The sequence below is a fragment of the Eschscholzia californica genome, unplaced genomic scaffold (assembly GCF_041429995.1).
Source record: "Eschscholzia californica isolate CP2 unplaced genomic scaffold, dmEscCali1.0.p SCAF_1, whole genome shotgun sequence".
NCBI classification, from domain to species: domain Eukaryota; kingdom Viridiplantae; phylum Streptophyta; class Magnoliopsida; order Ranunculales; family Papaveraceae; genus Eschscholzia; species Eschscholzia californica.
The window spans coordinates 35,917,898-35,923,897 of record NW_028238198.1 but is presented as its reverse complement, the minus strand read 5'-3'; positions in this window follow the sequence as shown (position 1 = coordinate 35,923,897).

Below are 6,000 nucleotides of genomic sequence, written 5' to 3'. Positions count from 1 at the left end.
ATTATTTAATAAGTGCAAAAGTCAAACTCCCTCTAAGACTCATTACAATGGCGTTGATACATTAAAGATGTGATAAACACGATAACTGCAAAATAAAATAAAAAATAGGCCTAAAACCCAACTAAACTACGGCCTAAAGCCCAACTAACTACGATCTAAAGTCCATCTACATTATTAATGTCCTAATAACCCCTAAGTTCAATAATCAAGAAATTCCACCTTGTCAGGGGATCGAACCCGGGACCTCCAGGGACCTTTCGAGTATATGTCAACACTTTAACCACTCGGGCAATCAAGTGTTGACAACATCAAACAATGTTAGTTAGTTTCCATGACACTAATTTAATTTTGGCATCGTCAAACATACATTAAACCAAGATTATACTTAGTTTGTGACTGAAACCTGATGCAGGCGCATCCCACGGCCCCACAAGGCCACACGAACATTGCCTAGTCGGCCAAAGATTAGCAATTTAATAAGAGTCCTAATTTAAGTATGATTCATAATGAATCTATGTTTAGGAAGTTTCATTATTTTTAGTGTTTCTATTATTTAGGAAAGTCCAGTTTTTGTCTATCTAGGAAATTCTAGTAATCTATAAAAGGGAGTCCAGTCTTTGTTTATGATTCACATTGAAGAGAAAAACCATTGAAGTTAATAAAGTTTTAGTTTATTTATCGTTTTCTTTACCGTTATTCATTTATTTTCTTGTTCTTCTTTAAGTTCCGTTGCGACTACATCAAGTGGTATTCAGAGCCATAAAAATTCTGGAATTTTTTTTTCTCACAAAAAAAATACAATAAAAATATCGATGGATACATCTCTTCTTGAATGTTGGAAACATTTTCCACGTTTATGTTGGGATCCAATTAGAAATACAACTCAATTTTATATTGATCGGAATGATGAAAGAAAAATTCATCAAGTTTCTAAAATTTCACTCTTCAAAGCTCAATTCCATATAAATTTCTGGATTCAACACATGGAAGATTGGTTCTGAAATCAAGAAGTTCATGACAAAGATAAGGTTTTTTTGGTTGAACAACATATGTCCGAAAGAATCTATGAAGATTTCAATGCAATGCAATGGAGACTCATTGACCAAGGTAAACAATTCATAGATAATTGGGTTATATTGAAAAGCATCCTCAGGTATGATTTTCTTCCTTTGGATGAATATTTTTCATATACGGAAACAAAGATTGAATCAAGTAGGCAGTTCTCCAATGTTACTCCGGTCACCGTAATTGATGATATTGAAGGAGAAGATATTGACACAAAGGGAAAAATTTGATCGACGACGAAGAAAGAAGAAGGAAGTAGTTTTTCTTCATTAGACCTAGACCCTAGTCGTGATCGGAAGAATCCATGCCTAGTCGAATTATTTGATACATATGCAATTTCGGGAGAAGACATCCTTATTTCGAATCATAAAAATTTTCCTTGTTTTGAATTTAACACTCAAACCCTAATCGGAAATTCCACCATCTCTCCATTAGGACACACCAACCGTCCCTCCTATATTGGTTCCACCCACCAAACACACCACCCTTCTTCCCCATACCAACTCACAACCAAACACCACCATAACCAGTCAAGTGAACCATCACCAATCAGCTCCATACACCTAGTTACACCGCCACCGCCACAACACTCGTCCTTTTTCGAAATGACTAAATCGTTACGATTCAAGACATGGTGAAAGACATCAAAACAATAAGATTCAACACTGATTATGAGTGTTTGATCAGAGAGGCTGCCAAAAAGCAAGTCGCAATGAACCCCATTAGCACTGTTTTCGAAGCCATGCGAGAGATTGGAAGGAAACTTATGGATTCCACTGTTCAGGCTGATATTAAGCATTGGATGTTCAAGATTGTTGCTGGTCATAGAGATAAACCCATGATTTCTATGAACTATAAAGGTGGAGATTTTGATAATAGAATGGTTAACCACTTTGTTCAAGAATTCAAGAGAAGGAACAAAAGAAATATAAGTGGAAATCCTAGAGCTTTGAGAAGATTGCAGACTTCTTGTGAACGAGCCGCCAAAAGTCTTTCGTCTGCTGCTCACACAACAATTGAAATTTATTCTCCTTTTGAATGTATTGCCTTCTACTCAATGATTACCCATGCTAGATTTGAGGACCTAAGCAAGGATTTGTTTACAAATTATATAGAACCAGTTGAGAAGTGTCTAAGAGATGCTAGAATACTTAAACGTAGTGTCCATTATGTTGTTCCCAAAATTGCGGACAACTCAGCGCCGCCGGTGCAAGCAATGGCCGCCACAATGCTAGACTGATCCTCTTCGTCTTCCCCAAAGTGGGTCGAGTTCTCCAAGCGAGTTCTGATAGTTTGGATTGAAACCCTAATACATCTAATGGAAGATGGTTTTGCAAATGATTTCATCCCTTTAGCAAACGTGAACATCAAGATGTTAAGAATGGTGATCGATTGTTGTACCAAATACCATGAAAATAGTAACCCTAATGATGATAAACTAAACAAATGGGATGCTGAATTCGTGAAGGATGATCACCCAACCCTACTTGCACTTATACTTGCTGCTAATTATCAAGCTATTAAGAGTTTGTTGGGTTTGACATGCCACACTGAGGCAAATATGGTGAAGGGTAACGAAATAGTGGAGATGAGTAAATTGTTTGTCTGATTTTCCTCGTGAGGAAGAAGAAGTATTAAAGAGAGAGAAAATGTTGGATATTAATCTATTCAGAGAAGACAAAGGAAACAATCCAAAAATCATTCCCCAATCTCGACGTCGGAGGTTCGCATATGTCGACCTTGTTGATGAGACTATCCAGCTCGATAAAGATGGGCGACAACGTCAATTTGCGCTTGGTAATTTGCGTGAAGACTTCAATACGATCAATTCGAGAGTCCACCAATTCGAGAAGTGTGATGTATTAACTCGGCTTTATAAACTTCACAAAGATGAACGTGGAAAGGTAGTTTTTGAGTATCATATCAACGCTACATGTTTCAAGATCGATATCTTAATCGCACTTGGTTATGCTTCTACGAGTTTCTTATACGGGTTTGAAGATAGTCGACACCTTGTTCAGTTATTTCAGGTGGTTATTAAACGAAACAAGGTGGTTTTCATATTGAAATTGAAGACGACATTCATTGTTGTTTTCCCAAGAAAGAAGGTCATATTTGTGATTTCTTTCCTGCAACTCAAAGATGACGGTCGATGTTGCAATTTGTTGGATATTTCTTCACTATTGTTGATTTTGCGAATCTTGGCGCGTCAAAGGATCCGGATTCTAGTGGGTTCACTAGTCCATCATTGTCTTCTACGGATTTCCAAGATATTTCGTGAAAAGTGGGCATTAAGGATCGGTATGGCAAAACTCATCGTATGCGGGTGCATCAAATTGTTTTCTTCATCAACAAGGTTCGGGACGAACCTTCTGGGGAAAGGGGAGCTGATGCAGGCGCATCCCACGACCCCACAAGGCCACACGAACATGGCCTAGTCGGCCAAAGATTAGCAATTTAATAAGAGTCCTAATTTAAGTATGATTCATAATGAATATAGGTTTAGGAAGTTTCATTATTTTTAGTGTTTCTATTATTTATGAAAGTCCAGTTTGTGTCTATCTAGGAAATTCTAGTAATCTATAAAAGGGAGTCCAGTCTTTGTTTATGATACACATTGAAGAGAAAAACCATTGAAGTTAATAAAGTTTTAGTTTATTTATCGTTTTCTTTACCGTTATTCGTTTATTTTCTTGTTCTTCTTTAAGTTCCGTTGCGACTACATCAAAACCACAAAAATGATTTAATGTGATCCTTTCACATGAACATATATATATATATATTTGTGACCCAGATGCCAAATGAGCCAATCAAATTTTTTTGTTTCTTTTTTGGCATCAGTAAAGTAAAAGGATATTTTGTAAATGGGGCAAAGTAATGTTCCAAGAGATGAGTTTGGAGCACAAATTTGATTTTTTTTGAGTTTGGAGCATTGACTAACTTTGACTTAATTTTCCATCCAAAGATAACAAAAACCAACTTTTTAACTTAACTTTCCATCCAAAGTTAACGGAGACTAACGGATGTTACTGTCAATTTTTCATTACTGTTAGTTCTAGCATTGACGACTCACGTTATTCTGCATCAAATGGTCGGAATTAACTCATAGTTTACGACTAAAACTTTTTCTTCTGTAGAACAAGTTCACTTTTAAACCAATGCAAACTCCATCAATTCATGAATTCATTAAGAAGTGACTCCAAAGTTAGTAATTAATGTGCATGCAACCTTGACTTACTGAGAAAAATTGTTATGATCGATGATTGAACTAGATTAGTAACTCTTATATTTTTTGATATTTTGGATAACATAAAGATACTTAATTGATTTAAAGATTGTTATTTTTTGGACAAGCTAAGTTACTTTGACTTAAGAGTTTACGGTTGTAATTTTTTGACAAAACTAAATTCCTAGATGGATGAATGTGAACAAAGTGTTGGGAACATTATATAAATATTTCAATATTTTTGAATGAAGGTTATGTTCATGTTAAGGAATTGATGAATGCTACATATGAATCATGTAATTTTTTTTAGTGTTTTGTACTAAAGTTAAGTAGTTTATAAAAGTTTATATGAAAATAATGGAGTTTGCATTGGTTCAAAAGTGGACTTCTTCTACAGAAGTTTTGGTCGTAAACTATGAGTTAATTCCGATCATTTGATGCAAAATAATGTGAGTCGTCGATGCTAGAATCTAACAGTAATGAAAAATTACAGTTACATCCGTTAGCCACCGTTAACTTTGGATGGAAAGTTAAGTTAAAAAGTTAGTTTTTGTTATCTTTGGATGGAAAATTAAGTCAAAGTTTGTCAATGCTTCAAACTCAAAAAATTTCAAATTTGTGCTCCAAACTCACCACCTGCAACATTACTTTGCCCCTTTTGCAAAATATCCCTAAAGTAAATTCCTTTGTAACCTATCAATATAGATTCCACACAAATAATGAATCAAGATTGTGTTCGTTTCATAATTATTTTCACATGTTTTCTCTTAACAATTAATTACTTCTTCCAAAATCCTTTTAAATGAAATCTCATGGGAGTTGTAACTTAGGGATTTAACCATTAATTTAAACAAGAAAAAAAAATTAGCAGTTAGTTTTGAGTTGAGCATTCTAACTTTTAGTCAAAATTTTGTAAGAAGTAACAAAATCTACTAATTAAAAACCAAATTTTAAGAAGTAATTTAGAAAGATAAATTATTTCGCACTAAATCTTTGGGATTTGTCTTTCAACTAAACCTTTATCCAGCAATCTGACTATTATAAATAGCTAAGCCTTCTTGTATCCAACTACAGAGCAAATAAAGAGTTTCATATTTGAAAGTTCCAAGAATTCTAACACTGTTTGTGCTTTTGATTGGCATAACCATGATCAAAGGAGGACATGCCGGATGCAAATCCGCCTGAAAGTCTTGGTGGCGTTGTGGGAATGGCGCTACATAAATAAATCGGTTTCCCGATTTTGATTTTGGTTTTGGTTCTATTCCTGACACTACATGAACAAAGGATTTGTCATGGTCCCCTCGTCTGAGCCGTACAGAAATAAATGATATTGGTTTTGGACCTATGGCTAGCAGTACAAGAACAAATGGTTTCTCATGGGGTCTTCGTCCGAGCCCTATGGAAATAATTCATCTCAGTTTTGCCTTTAGGCCTAGCACTCCAAAAACAAATGGTTTGTCATGGGAGGCCCCTCTTCTGAGACGTGCAAATCATCTTGGTATTGCCCCTCGTTCCGGGGTTACTAAAGTAAATCACTTTGAACCTAGTTCCAATTAAATATTTCTTTATTATCCTTTCTTTGGTAGTATGTAATATGTGGCACAAGTGTATTGCTTTCTTACAAAATATGGCAAAGTTATGTCTACCAACATTATAATAAAATAATGGGTATAGAAATATGTAGCGCCCAAATCCCAAATCTCAAGCTA